Source organism: Paramormyrops kingsleyae, unplaced genomic scaffold, assembly GCF_048594095.1.
Source record: "Paramormyrops kingsleyae isolate MSU_618 unplaced genomic scaffold, PKINGS_0.4 ups44, whole genome shotgun sequence".
NCBI classification, from domain to species: domain Eukaryota; kingdom Metazoa; phylum Chordata; class Actinopteri; order Osteoglossiformes; family Mormyridae; genus Paramormyrops; species Paramormyrops kingsleyae.
This window is the reverse complement of record NW_027325982.1, coordinates 245,928-268,084: the sequence shown is the minus strand read 5'-3', so window position 1 is coordinate 268,084 and position 22,157 is coordinate 245,928. Positions and strand designations below refer to the sequence as shown.

Below are 22,157 nucleotides of genomic sequence, written 5' to 3'. Positions count from 1 at the left end.
TTGCGCCTCTAGTGGTCAGGCATTGGACTACCACTCCATTTCGAAATTGCGCCTCTAGTGGTCAGGCATTGGACTACCACTCCATTTCGAAATTGAGCCTCTAGTGGTCAGGCATAGAACTACCACGCCATTTCGAAATTCCGCCTCTAGTGGTCAGGCATTGGACTACCACTCCATTTCGAAATTGCGCCTCTAGTGGTCAGACATTGAACTACCACTCCATTTCGAAATTGCGCCTCTAGTGGTCAGGCATTGGACTACCACTCCATTTCGAAATTGCGCCTCTAGTGGTCAGGCATAGAACTACCACTCCATTTCAAAAGTGCGCCTCTAGTGGTCAGGCATAGAACTACCACTCCATTTCGAAATTGCGTCTCTAGTGGTCAGCCATAGTAGTGTAACAACATCTGAGTTGGGTCTCTAGTGGTCAACACCGGTAATACCAACACACATAATTGGACACACAGGTTCTTGCCTGAATGCAGGAATCAACTTCACAGACCAAATCGATTAGATCACAACACATTAACATCTAATTAGGTTATTGCTGCATAACTAATTGATGTTTACAATTAAACAATAAGAAACAATTAATTTGGTTTGATTTCTGTTTTACCTTCTTGATTTATTTTAGGTTTTACTTCATTTTATGCTTTCATTCACTCCCTCTCCCCCAACAAGGAGACTTGCATAGAAGTTCAACCATTATTAATAACAGTAAACCAGTTACATATACAATCACATCAGGGAGTCGTTGAGGTTTTGGACGTGATCGGTTGAGCTTTTCCTGTGCTGGGTGCTTACCATTCGCTCTCTGTTGGTTGAGTTTGCCTGTGGCTCTGCTGTCACTGCTTATGATCGTACAGTTTGTCAGAACCGAAGGGGAGTTCTCAGCAATTGGACGCCCAAAAGCGCGCCAGCCCGGCTGCACCCGCTGACTCATTAAGGGCAAGGCTGACAGGTACCTCAGGCAGTCACTACAACTTTTTGAGCAGGACCTCGTCTAGGGTGAGTTCTGAGAACGGCCCTAGCTTGGACTCTCACTAGGGTGGGTGACACCTGAAGGCTATTTTGCCAGCCTTGGTCGAGTCAGGTCTCAGGCAGTGCAGCCGATAAGCTGAGCCCCACCTGGCTTGTCTCATTTGTGCGTACAGAACACCCCCTTCCGAGTTGACATTGCTGGGGATCGGGGGAGTGGGAGCTGGACTTGGGCCTGCTTGGCTGGGATTGAGCTTGTGGGACGTGCCCTACACAGAAGGGACACCTGATAGCGTTCAAACCTCTCTAACTGCATGACTAGCTTAACACCGCAACACCTCATATAGGGACAAATAAAGCAGAACCTGCTAGTGGTCCCCCTTCTGGTCAAAGCGGAGTTGTACAACAGAGCCCAACCCAGGGGTAATCTGATCTGCAACAGCAAGCTACGTTTGAATGCAGTCCTATTGGTTTGAAGCTGTTATTTCTCATTTCCTGTTCCCAACTTCTCCTGTGGTCTTCTGACACTGTCAATAGCCACAGATCTGCAATTTCCAGGATAAGGCTTTATCCTTTCCCCCTCACTAGGGCATCTCTCAGGCCCTAGAGTAACTCACACTGTTCTAACCTGCAACAACTTCTCCCAGGGAACAATTTTTGTTTGTTTATTTTGTCGTGGGTAACTATTCCCGTGGTTCACTACACCCTTCCAGTTACCCATTGACAGGCCCCAGTTCTACTTTATTTTATTTTGTTGGTTTAATTGGTTTGCCCAGATTTAGGTGTTAGGCCTCCCACCTAGGCAACACCCAGCCTGAGTAACAGATTTCTGCGGCCACCCTCCTGTTGACCGAGTCACAATGACCCACATGGAAAGCCCACTGGACCAGTGGAAAGACTTTGGTATCTGGCCTGAAGATGTGACTCCCAACTTGCCGCCCGGTCATGTCGATCTCACATGGTCCAAAGAAGCTGACCAAATTGAGGACGACATTGCCGAACTTATGGACATGCCACCCACTCAGAAATGCGGGAGTAAAGAGCTAACCAAAATACTCGGCTCCCTCGCACACAAACTCCTAGCCAGGCTGAAGATGAATGAAGAGGGAACGTCCCGTCTCCAGCAAAGGGTGCAAGCACTCCAACAGCAGGAGGAAAACACCCAACGACTACTGGCAGAGGCACAGAGAGATGCAGTCCAGGCCCAACATCACATTGGGAACCTGAAGCAAGAACTCCAAAAGAGAAGCTTTCCACCCCATGAGGAGGAGGAGACGGAAGAAGGCGAGAGGCCTCACACCAGCAAAAAGCTTCAACACGCCCTGGAAGAGCTCAGAGCTGAAGCTGACCAGCAAAAACAGCAAGCCAGAGCCACCAGAGAAAACCTCGAAGCCGGACTGGACCAGGCCGACACCCTGCTGGACAGAGCCCACGCGGAGCTCAAGAAAAAGGATGGTTGGATCCAGGCCCTGGAAAACCATCTGGCCGAGGCACAGAGACGCCTGCACAAGCTGAATCACCAACTGATCAGCTCCCAAGAACAGCTCACCGAGGCCAGAACGAAACATTGGGCTGACGCAGAAGAGATTGACCAGCTGAGACGGGGACTGAAGCAAGCATATGAGGTGAAGTCAGAATTTGGAACATCCTACGATTCAGTGATGGCACCGACTTCCTCTCCAACAATGCTGTCTCCCCCAAGGCACTCAGACCGCGCTCAAGGGACCTCTCATTGGGACAAGGTACCGCCTTGCCCAACACCGGACCTTGAGGAACCAATCGCCTGGAAGGTCTCTCTCAGAGAAGACACCCCAGATGGAACAGACCTACCAAAGCGAGCGCTACACCAGCACCGGGTTACCACAAAGGAGCTTGATAAAGTAGCTCAGAATATCAACACGTTTACCCCGAATCCCGGAGGAGGCCACGACATTCACGCCTACCTCCAGGACATCAACTTCCACCTCCAAAGACTGGACAATGTGACCAATGAGGACAGAGTCTACCTCATCAGGATCACATCTAGTCTGGAGCTCCGCAGCTTCCTGGATCGACAGCCCAGTCGAATCAAGGCAGACTCCAAGCTGCTACACAAAGCCCTGATTCGAGAGTTCGCTGATCCTGAGTCAGAACAAGGTATCGCCGTCGCCTTTGACGTTAAACAGAGCAGACAAGAAGCTCCCCAAGCCTACTACAATCGCCTTCGTCGGGTATATTTTGGGTCCAGAAATGAGCCAGACATGGAAGAAGATGCGAACTTCAAGGCTCTCTTCCTTCGGAACCTCCACCCAACCATTAACCACTACCTGGGGCTCATGGCTTGTCCCCGCACCATGACAAGTCAACAACTGCGAGACCTGGCGATCAAGGCGTACCACAAACAAAGAGCAGCAGCTGAGAAGGCAACCAAGGCTCCGGCAGTGCTGAACCTTGGCACTACAGATCCCAACCTAGCGTTGGAAGGTGGCCACCCTCCTCATCAAACACCAATCCACGACCGAGGACTGAGCCACAGTGAGCGTTACCCTGGTGCGCCCCCACAGCAGTCAAAGACTCAGCCAGACTGGTGGGAGACACGGCGCTATCCTAACAAGGGTAAGCTAAGACCAATGGAGCCATGGAACAAGTGGAGAGACCGACAGGGAAACCAGCTTCCTAAGCCAAGCTCTCCCCCAAGTTCCCGACGGAATCCACCACAGAACTGGCAAGACAGAAGGAGAGGTTACAATCCAGACTCGAGGCCTGGATGAACCAAGGAAGAAGAGGAGTCTAATCTACTACAGTTGCTGCGTGATTTCTTTACTCAGCATCCCCTCAAGAGTCAAGAGGACTTTCGGAAGAAAGATCCAAAATGACTAGGACGGAAGCACAAATCACGCAGGACCCCACAACCCTCACCTGAACCCACACCAGACAATGCCTACAAACTCCCTCAGAGGTCAGCCCCAAATGACGCTCAACAGTCATCGGCCTTCCCTACCAGAGATATTGGAACAACTGAAGAAGTCCCACCTCAATTAGAAAGTGCTGCTGACTCATGCCCAGTAAGAGCACCTGATGTTGCCGTCACCAACACAGAGCTTGATCAAGGGGATGAGCCCCCGCCGGTGCCCGGCAGCACTGTCCTGGTTGTGTGCCTTGACTCAGAGCACCAATCTGACTGTGGCAACGCCTCACCATTTCCTGGCCAGGCCCCTGTGCCACAGCTTCTGGGTGACCTGATGGAAAGGGGGTAGCCAAGAAATTCTACCTCTCCATCACCCTGGAAGATGTTCTCACCCTCGAGGCCCTCATCGACACTGCAGCAGACATCACCCTCATGTCAGCCAGTCTCTTCTACCAGGTGCAGCACCTAGCCGCCCAGAAGAACAAAACCCTCCAGCCAAGGAAATGCTCTTTGGACGTGCAGGCGTATTTAGCTTTGGGCACCAGGATGGATCACACGATCCCCCTCAATTTGTCCATCGGCCCCATGAATGTAATGCACCCTGTATACATTTCCCAACTTGAGTCCATTCCATTCCTCATTGGGAAAGATTTGCTGAACCGGTTCGAGCCATTGTTAGACTTCCAACGTCAGAAAATTTGGGCTCAAGTTAGAGAACCGCTGCCACTGTGGACACCTGACACAGCCACATGGGAATGTCAAACCCTGGCTGTCTCCTCGGACCTCACTCCACACCATGGAGAGAACGCAGCAGGAGATCAGTGTCTTGACACAAGAGACCCATACCAGCATCATGACTCCTTCCTGTGCAGGCAGGACCCTACCTTGGAATCCTTCTGCCCCAAGATCACGAAAGGCATGTGGCCCCAAGGCATGGAAGTCACAGATGTGGTAATGACCATGGAAGTAGAAGAGTCACCAGTGACAAAAGGAACTGTATGTCACGTGGAGCTTGCTGATAACCAACACCTGACAATCCATGCTATAACTGCCCAGCCTGACGCAGTACAGTCACCCAGCTGCCACAGCTATTCTCAGGAGGGACCAGCAGCACCCAACATTTTGGACACGCCCACACCAATGGAACTGTCGCGACACCACTACTTTGAGAAAAATGTCTGTCAAGACATGATCACCATTTATGTAGATGGGTGCTCATTCAAACATCAGGGGACCCTGAAAGCTGGAGCTGGCATTCTGTGGCTCAATGACGACCCTGTCCCACCACAACAGCTCAAGCTTGGTCCTCACACATCGCAGTACACAGAGCTGGCAGCAATCTTAATAACCCTGGAGATGGCCTCCGAACGTGAAGTAAAGGACCTGCTGATCTGCAAAGACTTCAGCTATGCACGTCTCAGCTTCATGTGCCATCTCCCTCACTGGACACAAAATGGCTTCAAGACATCAGGGAACAAGCCAGTCAAACACCAAGACCTCCTGCACACGTGCGATGCTCTGATTACCGCACGCAACACGCAGATCTATTGGAAGAAGGTCAGCGGTCATTCCAGACTCCTAGGACTGGACAAGACATACGATGACCACACGGATGCACTCACCAAAGCAGGACCACTGCACGGTGACTCGTGGGAGTTTTGCTCCCTCCCACCCACCCATGTCGTCCAGGTTGTCACCTGCAGCCACAGCCAAGCACCTACCTCGATGCCAGAGGCCTCACTGCTAGAACTTTCCCTTCAGGTCTCCAACTCTGACATCATCTCTCTCCAGCCCACTGATGCTGTGCTGAACAAGGTCTGCGATCACCTCCGCGACCTCTCTGCTAACTCGATCTCCACAACTGATCAGGCATCCCTTCCTGACCTCCATCACCTGATGATGGCTTTACCCTTTCTTCATCTTGCCGAGGGCGTACCTCTTGATGTCCCTGATGCCCACACTTCACCACGGCTCGTGGTCCCTCAGGCACAAAGGGGGGTCATGCTACTGTACGCCCACGATGCACCCTGTGCAGGACACCGCAATGCCAAAACAACCTACGAGACACTTAGTCAAGTAGCCTACTGGCCTAACATGCGACAGGATGTAACAGAATATGTGAAAGGATGTCTGGTCTGCTGCCAATTTCAACCAGCAAACCCAAACCACAAGGCCCCTCTGCAGCGACGGGGTATCAATTTCCCATGGTCAGATCTACAGATTGACTGGGTAGGACCCCTGACGAGATCAGCTCGCGGAAACAAATACTTCCTCACAGTCACCTGTCAGTGGGTAGAATGCCTCCCAGCACCCAATGACACAGCCCAGACAACGGCATATCTGCTCACAAACCATGTGTTCTCCAGGTTTGGCCTCCCACTGAAAGTCAACTCAGACCGAGGCACCCACTTCACAGCCGAAGTGATGCAGGACAATTGGAAACTGTTGGGGATCAAAGCCCAGTTCCACATCAGCCACCATCCTATGGCATCCGGCCAAGTAGAACCGTCGTCGGTATGGTCAAGAAATATGTGGCATCCAATCAGAAAGATTGGGATGTGAAATTGCCTCTGGTGCTCATGGCAATCAGAGCCACACCCCACAAGTCCACAGGAGTGTCCCCCTTCGAACTGATGACAGGACGACAAATGACACTCCCTCTCCACCTGCTCTACCAACCTGGTGACAACAATCTCATCACAGCCTACACCACACAACAATATCTGGACAGCCTGCACCAGCATTTGAGAGCTTCCTTTGCATTCGCCCAACAAAACCTGCAAAGAACCGCAGAGGGCAGGAAAGCCTACAATGACCAGAAAACCTCACAAGATGAACTCCAAGTGGGAGACAAAATCTGGTACTATAGGTTTGTGCAACCAAACTCAGCACAAAGACTTTCCAGGAAGCTTCTACCACGCTGGTCGGGACCACATGAGATCGTGGACAAACTGTCACCTGTGGCTTACCGAATCCAAACCAACAAAGGCACCCACGAAACATGCCTCAAGCGGGTTCATCGGAATCAAATCAAGAAATACCAAGCCCAGAGAAAGCCTGAAACACCCACCAACCAGTCTTCTCAAGATGAAGCCAGCAGCTTGGAATAAACCACATTCCAACCAAAAGAAAGACATCTTTTCAGTCTGAAATCTCCCCAAACTCCCAAGGAGAAAGACCAAAGAGAAAGGGGAGGAAAGATGGTCACAGATAGGGTAGATTAAGGTGGTGGGCCTGACTACTGATATCTGGGTGACCTTTTCAGTTTTTGCTGTACTTATCTGTTTCTTTCTTTTGATAGCTTTTCATTTTATTTTGGTTGTTGTTTTTGGTAAGGACCTGGGGTGGCTCACGCGTGCCCGGGAAATTACTGAAGAGGATCCAGTTTTGCAATTTTCTTTGTCCCGTTTGTTTCTTTGCAATTGTTCTCTGGCCAAGAATTGTTGCCCACTATTTCTTTCTCCTGTTCTCTTTTGCACCGGTGTGCACAACATTCAGAGTCTCGACTCACCACCTCACTCCTAATCTGGTCTTTATTTTCTACCCCCTATTACTAGGATGATGCTGCCCCCGCTATTAGCATTACTCTGCCTAGGAGGCTGAGGCTCCAGTCTGACACAGCGTTCCCTGGGCCTCCGCCTGGCACCGTCTTCCGGGGACAGCCCGGTCTCGTGATTACCAACTGTTGTACCCACACAGAGAGAATATTCGTCGGACGATGTCAACTGAGCCATTACCTGCCCGAGAGACCCCAAACTAGTGGGACAGGTGTCAGATGGACTCAGGAGGCCCTGCATCATGCTGCCGCTGACACTACCCACAGATTGGAGCAGTAACCCAACGACCGAGACCCAAGCTGAGTCCAATCGACGGCCCAAGAGGCTCCTGAGCACCCTGCTGGGAGCTGCAGCAGCCGTTGGCACCCTGTTCGACATAGGATTCACCACTCCTCGCGGTCCCAGAAGCCAGGCGCCAGCCCCTGAGCCTCCTCCCTGTCCATCCTGTCACTGTGCCACCCAGAGTGCCAAACAATGGGATGTCAACAATGCCTCGTTGCATGGTGGTGATCCTGTTTCAACTTCCGTCGCCTGAATGATGGCAATGCCATCATCAGCCGAAAGGGGGGATATGTAGGATCACACATGCACATATCACAGGGCCTAAATTCCAGGTGGCCTGAGACAAGGCCGAGCCTGGTACGAGAGGCACCAAAGGGGGGTTACACACACGAACACATACACACAGATAACAAGGGAGGCCAGTACTCCAACTTTTATTGCCCTTGACTTGGCACACAACCCCCCTCCACATACACTCTGCCTTACATCTCACTCACCCAACGGACGAACACCCTAAAGGAAATTTCATTTAAGTTTGGCTTTTGTATACAATGTATATTGATTTACTCACGACTACTAGTCTCAATCTACAGATACGTTATGTTTGTATGTGTCCTTAGACAATCTTAGTGTTTTGTGTGCCACCCTTATAACCATGTTCACGGAGTATCACCTATTTTACCCCTTTGTACTTGAACACATATAAATTTAAATAAATAGATAGGTATAGCTACCATTGTATATATGTTCTCATGGTATACCAGAAGAATCTGGAAAATTAGTGTAACCAATGTGTCCTAACTTTGTTAAAACCCCCCCCTTCTCTTCCAACATTCCTTTGTGGTCCTTATCTGATCTTGGTGGACAGTCACCAAGTTTCTTTGTTTCTACCATGCTATGTTAAAAGAACTGAATTAAGGTGTATCTTATCCATTCTGGAGAAGATGAATTGGCATAAGCCACACTAAACAAAATATGTTGTTTCCAGATGTGCAACTTATATTGATATTACCACAAACTAATGGCCACGCCTATCTATGGATAAGATGTGCTGTTTGTAATATGAATATTTGATGTAATATCCGCACAAAGTGTAACATCTGTTGAGGTGCAACCCAAAACACCTGTATCCTGATGTGAATCAGTCACATAGATAAAATAATTAATTGTTTAATCAATTAATACAGAGGGTATGAGGTATGTACCTGTGAAGCTGGTATGGCATGTTTGGTGTCAAACTGATTGTTAATCACCCCTGATTGCAAATCTGGTCAGTGATTACCATAAAAGTAGATGTATCAAAAGTTATAACAGCTTAATGAAAATCATCAGTAAAGGGAGAATCAGTCGGGCCATAAATCTCAAAAGGACTGATACAGACCCCCTTCCGAAAGCCCGCCAAATGGATGGCCAGCCATTGGGCCAGGAGTCGAATTCCTGGTCATCCCTATTCATGAACTTTACAGCATAAAATCCTGGCACCTCAGAACAAAGGCGAGCAGAACAACCGCCAGCCAGCGCAGAGAATAACCACCAGCCCGAAGGAGAACATCAGTCCGGGAGGAGAGAAGCCCACAAGAAGCCCTCCGGTGAAGGCCCAGCTGAACAGAGAACAGCACCCAAGACAAAGCTTCACCAGGAGAGAGAATCTAAAGGGACTCCACTCCACTGCTCCAAACGCCGCGCCTTCCTGAGTGCCATCAGCTCAGCAGCTCTGCCATCAACTGCCAAGACCCCCCCCACTCTTCAACCAAGTAAACCAACTTCCTTTCATTCTAACAACTTAAGCTGTTCTGTTTAACCTGCTATAAGACTTTAGGGTCGTGTTTCCACAAACTATGCTTGCTTTGCAGAACAGTATTTCCCATTTAAGGTTACTCATTTAAATCCGGTCATTGCATTTTTATAATTACATCGTTTGTTTTATTCTGTTATTTCGTGTTTGTTGTTTGTGTTAGGTGTAATGTCTGTCTTATGTTAGTTGTAGTGTTAGTTAGGAATAAATGCATGTCTTTTACACAACTTCAGCCTCCGTCATTGAGTACTCACACTAAGTTCCTGCCTCTGTGTGATCTTGCTACACGCTCTGAACCTCAAACTCGCCTGAAACATCGCGAGACTCTCTCTCATTGGCCGTGAGGGAAGCTTCGCTACCAATCGTGTACATTACCTGGTGATGCAGCTCGCTGGACGAGCCTTCTAACCCAGGTTACTAAGCGATACTGGTAATTAGTGAATCCCATTTAAGTCTCACATTAACAGACTCACAGGGATGCCGCAATTGAGTTTGGAGGAGCCGACCATTCGGCATAACAATTGATTAATAATCAGCATTAAATAATAATTCATTAAACTTTAATTAATTCAAACATATTGGTGGAGAATATTAAAATTTATTTGAGCTAATAATTCCTACATTGGGATAGAACAACAAATTTAATCATTCTGCTCATTTAATATTTCGATTTTAATTAGGTTTACTTTTTGGATATCCATGTTTACATAATATTTAGAATCCCACTGCAGTTGAGAATGGAATGCCACAGATATTAGTCTCCACCACATATCATTGCTTGTTTTACTTCAGGATTCCTTTGGTTGTTTAAACTGATTGCTCTGTATCAGTTGGCTTTGTGTGTTTTGAGATGTATAATTGCCAAAGAGTCCTGGAAAGCTGATGGTTTAGATACCAGAATTAGTATGAGCAGGACTTAATGTGTTTTCTTATGGTGGGGATGTTAGAAGACATTGAGGTTTTTTATTCTATGTACATCCAATCTTAGCCTCCCACCCAAGATCACTCCATAGAGCACGAACCAACACACCCCACCAAGATCCGTTTTAGCTGTGGTAGCCAATATATTTGGGGATTTATGCACTTGTCCTATTCAACATCATAACAGTGAATTAAAAATCTACTAAATCAAAGGCAGTACCATGTCATGCTATGCAAATATACATATACATACAGCTCAGGCTCTTTTCTGCAAATATAAGGCTACAAGGCCAAGTGTGGGTAATCAAAATGGCCTTACATTAACAAATACATCACCCCAAAAAAGCATTACATGAGCAATCACAGCTATTCCATTTTTTTTTTATCTCAACAGAGAACATCTTGCAAGATCAGTATTTGGGAGAGTTTCCTTCATGACGGTGGGTGAAATATACCACAGCTGCAGAAAAGCCCAGTCTTGGCAGAATAGCCATATTAATGAGCTCTTGAGCAAAGACCTTTACTCCCAAAGGGACAGAAAACTGTATCAGGCCATGCTGGCAAAGACCCTTGTTTCAAACCTGGTATCACTTTGCGTTGAATGCTGAAAAGGGCCCTTTAAATACATTAGGTATGTTATTTGCTAAACTTGGGTTTACTTTACTCATAAAAAGTAATATCCCAATTTACCCAAACGAGTGAGTACAAATATTGATTTGAAATATTAATTAATGTTAATATTAAAATTAATTAATATTAATATTGAAATATTGATTTGAGTAAATCTTATAGGATAGTACTGTGACAGTGGGTAGACTATAGCTTTATTTATTTAAAATGTTTCTTAGAATTGGGTATAAAGTCAACCCAAAAAAGTGAGTGCAAATTGTTACATCATTCAATCTGAGTAAATTCTACAGTTTATTTTTTTCCAGTTCATGTACAGAATTACAGTACATTACAGTATTTTATCGACAAGGTTCTCATAAATATTGCCCAGAAAGCATTTTTTCTACAGTATTGTACTATTTTAAACAGTATGTTACTGTAAAAATGTCACTGTTTATTACAGCAGGGGTGCAGATTGAACCCATGACCCTGGAGGCGTGAGGCTATAGTAGGAGCAACGGACCACTATTCATACTGTGAGAAATGATGTATTTTTAATCATACATTGTAACTGATATGTCGTTACACTGCTTGTGTATGCTTTGCACCTTGCCTTTCTCCCTTACTTGTGTTTCTTGTTCTCCACACCTTGTGAGCTTCAACATGAATTGATTGATTGTTTTTTTTAATAAGGCCCCAGGTTAGTTAGGTCCAGTCTCCTGGAAAATCACTAGAATGTGTCCTTGCCTTTGGAAGCTAAGAGTGTCTTATTTTCAGGGAGAGCCCTGTAATATTTAGTTTAATAAATTATTTTTATTGATAAACCTTCATACTGATAATCCTCTTGTAGTGGTCCTAAAAGAAAACATGACTGAAGATATTATCCATTTTAGTACAGACACATTTCACGATTCAGTAACCTGACTTGTCCAATAGATGGCAGTGTAGTACTTCGACTCAGACGTGCTATGGAAATTGCCGGTAAAAACGGAAAGCTGGTTTTCCATTTTAAACGTTTGTCTGACTGAAATGACCACATGTTGTACATATGTAATCGTACTATACATCTAACCTTCAGCGTTGTATTACCTACCTTAATTATCTGCAGCAATAAAATATGTACGCGTAATTGGACAGCTGCAAGTTAAGCAATCTGTCTGATTTTACATTGAAGTAGGCATGGACGGACGGTAAGATGAATGCAGGAGAGACCTGTGAATAAGCTTAAAGTATACATAAAATATGATAAAATAATACATATTTTTAAACATTTAACTGGATAACGACAGCTTCACAGTACTTATATAACCCTGCACAATTTCGAATATCATCATAGCTCCCTGAAAATTAACAGCTATCATTATAGTACAAATAAGCAGTTATCCAGACATCCCGACTCTCCCGGAAGTTCCGGGAGTCTCCCATATATTGACAGCGACTCCCTGATACCCGCAAATTGAATAAAATATCCCGGAAAGAAGAGGAAGTAAACAAGAGCATGCATGCGAGACAGTAGTGTGTGCATCGCGCACTGGAGAGACGCGCGCGTACGACGGAATGAGCGAGAGAGAGAGAGAAAGAGAGAACCTGCATATATGTGTTGATCCCTGCGTGTGTGACTGTAGCCCGTGCTAGACAGACAGCATCCTGATTGGTTTACTTAGCAAAATAAGCCAATCAGATTTCAATGTGGGCGGGCTTCTATTTAACTTCTCGAGGACCGAAGTTATCGGTTCAGTGGAGCATCATGACAGACGGAGAGTGCCCCAAAAAACGGAAGTATAAAACGCATTTCACTTCAGAAAGTGTATCCATGTTTAATAAGGATGAAAATAATGACAGTGTTGCGTGCTGTACTGTTAGCAACAGTGATTTCAGCATTGCTCATGACGGTTTAAACGACTGTAAAATGCATGTTGAGGTGAGTTTAACAAGTGTCATTTCATGTGCTGTATTATTCAGGTCTACACTAGTTAGACACTTGGTTAGTTGCCAATGCTGTCATGAAAGACTCCTTGAAGACTTTTGTAACGTAGCAATGGAATATAATTAAGGAATTTGCATAAATGGTAAAATAATCTACTTATATTATTGTCAAAATAATACATAATATTGACCTTCGTAATTTAGTGCGCTGACTAGAGGAAATTAATGAAGAAATTAAACTGTCGGGCGGTTGGGGGCACCTCACTGAACTGAGTTTTTGCAGGTTGGGATGTCTGAATTATTCTACCTTAGGGAAGGGAGGGGGTCCTGGCTGTGAAAGTTGGGGGGCGGCTGCAGACGATCTCAGAGGCAAACTGCTGTCCACCCAAAAATGCAGGCCCCTCATGTAAGATCACATCCACCCAAATGTTCCAACCCCAGAGGCAAGCTGCTTTCAACTCAACCCCCTGACCCCAGAGGTAAGCTCACTTCCACCCAAAGACCCTGATCACAGAAGTAAGCTGACATTCACCCAAACCCCCAGCCCCCAGAAGGAAGCAGCCATCTATCTAAACGACCTACCCCCAGAGGTAAGTTGACATCCATCCAACTGCCTTGATCCTAGGCGAAAGCTGCCCCGGTACGTCTAGGTGGTGACACTCCATCCTACAGGGTTCACGTGATGCACTTTCCTGAAGCACACAGAGGACACTTCGGGTTTTAGGTAAGTGTGCTTTGTTTTTCTGTGTGTGTGTTTTATTTGGTATGGATTTTATTTAATGGCACGTAAAGATTTTATTGAGCACTGTTTTGGTTGATCACTGTAGCACTTATTCATCAATATTAACATTATTAACATTTATTAGCATTTTATTTGATCTGTTGTGCTGTTTATTGTGCGATTAACCTATTTCATTCCCAAGCTTACTGATTTTATGTGTTTTGGGAAGGTGTATGATGCCGTTTTAGCCCGACCCTTGTGCAGAGTAGGGCTGCACGATATTGGAAAAAAATTACATTGCGATATTTTTTTCCAAACGATATATATTGCGATATTGAGAGCCATCAATCCAGGCTAAAGTCAATAATTACCAATAATTACATATTAATAATTTCACTAATAAGCAAGCTTCATTACAAGTGACAAAAAGGTTACTTAATATTTTATTCCAAAATTCGAACATTTCTGTAAACACAAAAGCAGAACACATTTTTAAATAAAACAGCAGCTTTACACCAACCCCCCTGATTGATTTACAACAATATAACTTAAAATAAATATATTTTTTATAAAACAACTTATAAGCATTTTGGTTCACAATCTTTTAAGTCAACTTTTCTTAGCCAAAGTGCCAAAGTAAAACAGTGTTGGTGTTGGTCATCATAATCATGGCTAAATATATGAAATAAACTAAATGAAATAAAATTTTTATATATTTTGTATTAAATCTTCTAAACAGATTAGAGAACATATTCCTGTAAACAGAAAAGCTGAACACATTTAAACAGCAGCTTTGCAACACCAACCCCCCTGATTGGTTCATAACATAACTTAAATATATATTTTTTTATTTGCTTTGCTAACTCAAGGTTTTTAGCTAAGAATACAAGTCTATCAACTAGAGGTCGACCGATATATCGGGCCGATATTTAGCATTTTTAATGTATCCGCATCGGCCGATATCCGAGTGCACTACGCCGATTTTCAGACAGGCACGTCTGCGGGCAGCCCAGTGTTATTAATATTGTTGCTGTGGAACACGTGACCCATGCTGCCTTGTGCAGGGCCACAGCCAGAAGTTTTTGGAAGAGTCCTGGGATAAAACGGTAAGGCTTAAATTCTGATCTTTCAATGACCTGTTTATTTAAGTAGTTTGCTATGAAATGTTGCTTTAAAAGAAAACGCGAATTACGCTATTGGGAACTGGGGTAATGATAATGAGCCTTCAACCAACTGTAGCTTACAGGTAACATTAAGGATCATTGATTCTAATAGAGTTCGTTTTGTGCGCTTATTGGTGGGCTCACAGACGTTTTTTAATCGTTAAAAATCATTTTAGTTGTTAACATTTTAATTATTACCATATCAGCCCGATGTTATCAGTTATGTTTTTTTTCTTGTGTCGGAGAGTTAATTTCACTCTGTGAGTGTGTGGGGCGGAGCAGGCAGCTCTCAGATACTGCAGCGTGTGTGAGAGTTGCGTTACTCTGCCCTGATCACAGACAGCGCCGTCCTCGGGAAATACAGAGCTGCTAAGAACAATGCATGGCGGAGAAAAGTGTTTGTTCGAAAGCCTGGTTACCATTTACTTGAGCTGATGCTGACAATGGTCCTTCTGTGCAACTTTTTTTCATTTGAGACCGGAGATTCAAACAATTTGTCAGACGTCTAGATAAAAAGTGCATGACTTTGCGCAGTTAGTTTCCTCATTAAACATGTCTGTCCTTTATACGGGCTTATACGTAGACAACGTCACAATCACTAGGGGCTTATGTTGTCCTTGCATACAAGGCTGTGCAATACGACAGTTATTTTATTTTATTTTCCGGGATCACTAGATTCTGATTGTGAATTTGGCTTTAAGCTATCTGTCTGCTAACAACAGAAACAACATGTTAGTGTACACTACTCATCATACCATGATGCACTTAGTGTTTTTTTTTTCTTCAAAATGTATTAGAGTGTAATTGTTTTAATGTGCATGGAATACTGGAATTGTAGAATGAATTGAAGATGAAGGTACTATAATAAAAATTCTAACCTTGCATTTATTCTTCTGTTTTAGTAATTGCTGTCTGATGGCTGAACAAAAATCTAATCCTGTATGGCAGCATTTCACAAAGCCAACACCAGGAAAAGCCAGGTGCAATATCTGCAGCAGACTGGTGAGCTTGGGAGCTGAAGAATGAGTTTGCTGCTAAAGAGATTCTGATGCTGCTATCTTTATTGTTTATAAGTTTAAGTTGTTTATAAGTTGTATTGTGTTTTTGTTATTTAAGTTTATATTTAAATTTACACAAGTCAGTATTCAGTAAATGCTAAGTTGAGAAATTTTGTGTATCGTTTGTTATTATTAATGTGATATTTTATCATGCAAATAGAGGGGAAAACGTCCAATTTTCGGCCAAAAAATATCGGCAGCATATATCGGCCATCGGCTGACCCTGACTCCTAAATATCGTCATCGGCATCGGCTATTGAAAAACCCATATCGGTCGACCTCTACTATCAACCTTTGCAGGCTTGAGACAGGTTCGTTGGCAAGTGACGATGTTGCCACTAGTACTGAAAAGTCTCTCTGACGGCGAGCTTGTCGCAGGAATACACAGGTTTTTGCGGGCAAGTCTGGCGAGATGAGGAAAGCTTAGTTTGTGTACTTTCCACCATGCAAGTGGATCCTCCTCTTTGTCTATTGGAGGTGTTAGCAGGTAAGTGTTTAGCTCTGCTTCCAAAGCATCCTTTAGGGTCAGAGAGGAATCACCCTTTGCTTCAGTTTCTCTCTGTTTAAAGAAGCTTCCCAGTGACTTCTTTGCTTTCTTTGCCTGGGGTGCACTGGTAACGTTGGGCTCCACGTCAGTGCTGCAGCTTGATTTCTCCTGGCATTCCATCATCTGTGATACCACTCTGGCCTTAACTTGGGTCTTCTTGTCTGCACTGATGAAGTCTATCTTGAACCGGGGGTCCAAAAAATATGCCATATCTAGCAGCTTCTGAGTATCATCATCTTCGTATTTCTCATTGAGGTAGTCCAGCATCTTCATCTTTATGTTCTTGGTCAGGTCTGTGTCTTCCTCTCGCATTTCCAGTAGTGAAGTGTTGAAGAGCTGAAGAACTGGCTTTACAAAGGAGACACTGACGTATTCATCGCCTGAAAGTGCATCAGTGAAATCCAGCATTGGGCCCAGTGACTTGCTTACAGACTCCAGCACATCTATATCTTGCCAGGTTGGAATTAGATGCCGCAGCTTCTTGTCTGCAGACAGGACCTGAGTTAAAGCCTGCTGCTGCTCTAATATCCTGCTGATCATCATCTGTCTGGAACCCCATCTTGTTTGGCATTCTGAGATGAGACAATGTGATGGTAGATTGAGTTCCTTCTGGACTTTTGCCAGGGCATCGCTGGCCTTCCAGCTGTGAGAGAAGTGGCTCACCAGCTTCTTGCAGACTCCTGTAGCACGATCATTGCGGCCATCCTTTTTCACTGCATTTTCTAAGCGGAGAAAACAAACAAAACATTGCGAACTTTAATTATTGAAGCACACTGTTTTATTTCAAACAATAAATGAAGAGCTCTTTTCCAAAACGCGATAAACGCCAATAATAATTTCCTTGTTTAAAATGTACTGCAAGATGCAGTTTCTTTCCAAACCCCAATAAGCACCGAACTTAATTTTAGCCTAGTGAACGTTCTCGCAATCCAACGTGGCTGCGCTCCTAACAGATGTTTGTTCATTAGGCTATAATTCCTCAAAATAAGTAAAAAAATCTTATTCTCTCTCTCTCTCTCTCTCTCTCTCTCTCTCTCTCTCTCTCTCTAAGTTTTCGGTGCTGATGCAGGACGCGTTCATGTACACGGCCCCTAAAAGCTGTGACAAAGAACCAGCAAAAGTAATGATTAGGAATATGTAAAATATTGCAATGAGACATTTTAATTGTTTATTAATAACTGCGAACATGAAAAATAAAAGACAAAAGACTTTTAAAAAAAGACAACCATCAATTTTTGGGAAAAATGGATGGATTTATAGCGTTTTGAAAAGAAAAAAAATTTACTTTGAATTTTTCAACAACAATATAGTTGTTTGATTTAATAATCATTATTCAACATGTTCAGACTAAGCAAAAAACATTTTAACAGGATAAATTGAATATTCACAAAATGTGTGGGTCTAGGTAAAACAATTAATTTCCCTGAAAACTATTGAAATGGAGTTATCGCATTTTGGAAAAGAGCTCCTCAAATGTGCTCATAAAACTATTTTTTGTTTAAAATTAAATGTTTAGTGTCTATTTTTTCTTACGTTTTAAAGCTCTACGTACACACATGCAACAAATTCATTTTACAAGTTTTGTCAGGTTCAGGACAGGTTATTAAGTAAAACAGCTGAGTAAAAATGTATTTTTATTTTGGATAAAGATCATGGTCATTACTCACCAACTGCAAGATGCAGTCTGTGGCCGAAGCACTGTAGCCTGGTCCACTTGTTCAGATCGGCAGCTTTCACCATGTTCGCTGCATTATCTGTTGTTATACAGACTTGACGTGTCTCATCTAAGCCCCAAGCGGACACCGCTTCTCTCAGGGCCTCTGCGACATTCTCGGCTGTATGACTTTCCGGGAAAAATGCCGTCTGCAAACAGCGACTTTTTAGCTCGAAGTCCTCTGCGATGAAATGGACCGTCAGACTCATGTAGGGCTCCGTTGTCCTGCTGGACCACAAGTCTGTTGTAGTTGCATAGTATTCCACGTGCGACAGTTCTGCTTCAATCTTAGATTTGCATTTTTCATACAGCTCTTTTATCGCAACTTGGGAAAAATATGTGCGGGATGGTATAACATACCGCCTGTCAAGCGTTCGGATCATTTTCTTAAATCCCTCTTTGGCGACGGTATTTAATGGCAACATATCTTTAGCGATATGAAACGTTATTGCGTCTGTTATTTCTTTCTGTCATTGAGAGCCTTTCTGGTAAGGTGTCACACTGGCAAAGGCATCACAAACATTTGTTTGTTTTGGTTGACATCCAGATTTGGCTTTGTATTCGTTGTAAAGAGCTTTGTGGTGCCGTTTTAAGTGATCAGACAAATTGGTGGTGTTTCCATGTTTTGTGGCCACAACTTTATGACACTCCATGCAAAGTACCTCTTTTTGGTCAACATCCTCCTTTTTGTAGCCGAAATAGTCCCAAATAGATGATTTCGACTTTCTTTTTGGTACGAAATCATTTTTTTGCGGCGGATCCTCTTCGTCGCGCATTTTTAGCAGTGAATGTTGGCTGTGAGCGGTGAGCAGCGACACAGCGAACCAATCACTGTGCAGGCACGCGGAACGTGCATGTCACCCCAGCAACAAGCCATACAACAAACTCGTGTTTACTGTGTGCTACCGTTCTCTTAATACACAATGGGCTTCTACCCTTCACATCGTATGTTCCGGCGATGTGACTATCGCTCACGCGCACATCGCGATGTCGATGTCAAAACAGAATATCGTTCAGCCCTAGTGCAGAGCTTGGAAGTCTGCGGATGTGTTCCTTTTTAACCCTCTGGAGTCTTGGGGTAGGGGACACACTTTCACTAACTGGGGCATGCTCACACATTTCATTCAATATCATAAACTTAATTCCTGGCAAATAAATTATTTCTTATATATTTGGTTTGGTAACAAACTCATCTTAATCTTAGTGTACTTTAGATTTATGTGAAGTTTGTAATTTGACATTCAAAGTATAGACATTGCAAAATGCACTTTGGAACACTCTGTGGGTGTTTGTTTAATATTATCTTTGAAAGTCTTATTGTACTGTGTTGGCATGATTTGCATAGTGTGGGAATGTTTCAGCCTTATAGATTGTGATTATGTGTTAATGTAAGTAGTACAAGCATAATATTTATTATTCATGTATTTGAGCTGATTTACATTTTGTTTTGGTATGAAAAGGTTATTTTGATACGTCCCCCATGGAGGGGACCACATATTAAACGGATTTTTGGAACAGGGAGCCGGAAGTGGGGCTTGCCCCATCTGCTCCAGGCATCGACCCGGTATTGCAGTGCTTCCGGGAACGGTGCACCTCTACTGCCCCCTGTTGTTGAAAGGCAGAACTGACTGACTGAATGGGTGACTAATAGACTGAGTGCCTCTGGATGGCCAACTAATTAGCCGCATGTGGTGTGAGGGAGGGGCCCTGTCCGTGCGCGGCCCCAATTTCCCGCCTTTTTTCTTTTTTTTTAAAGTAAGGTGACACGCTGTCGTTTGTGCGGTGGGCAGCTGTGCTGAGGTAAGGCATGACTTCATCTTTGCCTTTTGAATTTTCCCTCATGTTTGTTTAAATGATTGCTGTTTTTTGAGAGGACAGGGAGGACGCCGGTGGCTGCGACGTCCCTGGGCATTCTACTCTGCGCGGGGGCGTCACGGAGGCCCGGCTAACGGCGACCCGCTAAGCGGCAGCCCCATATCGACTCGGGTCTCTCTTCGGTCTTCAGGACCGGTATACGTTTCTTCTCTTTTCTGGATTGGAAAAGACAAGAGCAAAAGTGGAAGAGTTGACGAAATGGCGTCGGATGGCGTAGCTTATAGCGGTGGGGCGTAAAGACCTTGCATTCCAGAGCATCCCTGCACATATGAGAGTCTGCTCCATACATCTCCGTTCAGGTAAGTCAAGTTCCGGTGTGATCACTAGACTCCATTCCTGTGTTTGTCCCTAAAGAGAACAGCCAGGATAGGAAATGCTGGAAACCCATCCTGACTGGAGTCCATCCCTTCCCGGTGACACAGTAACCCAAAAGTGTTTGTGAGTGTGGTTTATGTCAGATTAGGAGAGCTGAAATGAACCTTTTGTTGGATGATAGTCGGCGACCAAAACAAGAGCTAGATCACAGAAAAGTGTTTCAAAAGCGACAGCGTCAAAGTGAAATGCAACGCTGGATGGAAGTTTTCTAGTACTGATGAAGGATGTAGAATCGGAATCCAGATATGTTTCCATACAAGGAATTTGCCTTGGTGGTGCTTTTACATGACATTACAAAGAACATAAGAACATAAGAAATTTACAAACGAGAGGAGGCCATTCGGCCCATCAAGCTCGTTTGGGGAGAACTTAACTAATAGCTCAGAGTTGTTAAAATTTTATCTAGCTCTGATTTAAAGGAACCCAGGGTTTTAGCTTCCGCTACACTAGCAGGAAGACTATTCCATACTCTAACTACACGCTGTGTAAAGAAGTGCTTCCTCAAATTTTTCTCCCGCTAATTTCCACTTATGGCCACGAGTTCTAGTATTTAGACTAATATTGAAATAGTCATTTGGCTGAAGAGCATCCAGACCCGTTAGAATCTTATAGACCTGAATCATATCCCCCCTTAGTCTCCTTTGCTCAAGGCTAAACAGATTCAGTTCCGCTAACCTCTCCTCATAAGACATTCCTCTAAGACCAGGAATCATTCTCGTAGCTCTTCGTTGCACCTTTTCTAAGGCAGCAATGTCCTTCTTGAGGTATGGTGACCAAACCTGCACACAGTATTCTAGGTGGTGTCTTACCAAGGAATTATATAAGTGTATCATCACCTCCCTTGACTTAAACTCCACACACCTAGAGATATAACCCAACATTCTGTTGGCCTTTTTTATTGCTTCCCCACACTGGCGAGAGTTACCCACATTTAGCAAAGACATATGCAGAAAGGTAATAAACAATAGACTGGCAATTGGGTAATATGATAATTATATGATAATTAAGTTTATTAATGGTAGTAATGATGGTATTATGATATTTATATATGTGTGTGTACATAGTAATCATTGTAGTATGAATATAAACTATATAAATGGTATAATAATTTAAAGGGCTCTTAAATGGTGCCGTTATTAAGTAGCAGCCAAGTCAACTATATGTGCAAGAGTGCAATATGTATACAGAGTTTGCAGTATGTGTGCATAATGTGCAAGAGTGCAGAATATAATCATAGAGGAAGTTTATCAGTTGTTCACTGGTTATGCTGGTGGATATTTCACTGCAGCTGACGATTAATTGAACGTCCATTCAGAGACTGGTTTGGTTAATGAGAGAGACTACCTGAGGGGAGAAGCTCTTGGCGTGTCTTGTGGTCTTGGTTCTGATTGCCATGAGTCTTCTCATGGAGGGTAAGGCTTGAAAGATGTGGTGAGCAGGGTGAGATGGGTCCTCAAAGATTTTGTATGCCTGTTTCCTGGTTCTGGTGATGTAAAGTGTCTGGAGGGTAAGCAGGTTACTGCCGATTATTCGCTCTGCTGAGTGGATGATGTGTTGCAGTCTGGCCTTGTCTCGTTCAGTGGCTGATCCAAACCAGGCTGTGATGGAGGAGGTGACGATGGACTCAATGATTGTAGCGTAAAACTGGGCCATCGTGGTTATAACATGTTATTTTGGATCAGGCACGGACAGTTGTGAGAGTTCATTCCGCATTAGCTCCGATAGAATAGTATTAAATGCAAAGCTAAA

General features: G+C 44.3%; 1 long non-coding RNA gene and 1 pseudogene across 1 annotated transcript; both read left to right on the top strand.

Moving 5' to 3' along the window:
* Window positions 1–13,613: 13,613 nt before the first annotated feature.
* LOC140586362 (uncharacterized) lies at window positions 13,614–16,007 on the top strand. The gene is made up of 2 exons (XR_011988193.1): window positions 13,614–14,782; window positions 15,742–16,007. It is a non-coding gene; the product is annotated as an uncharacterized lncRNA (long non-coding RNA).
* Window positions 16,008–19,523: 3,516 nt separating this feature from the next.
* LOC140586363 (U2 spliceosomal RNA) lies at window positions 19,524–19,756 on the top strand (annotated as a pseudogene).
* The last annotated feature ends 2,401 nt before the right edge of the window (window positions 19,757–22,157 follow it).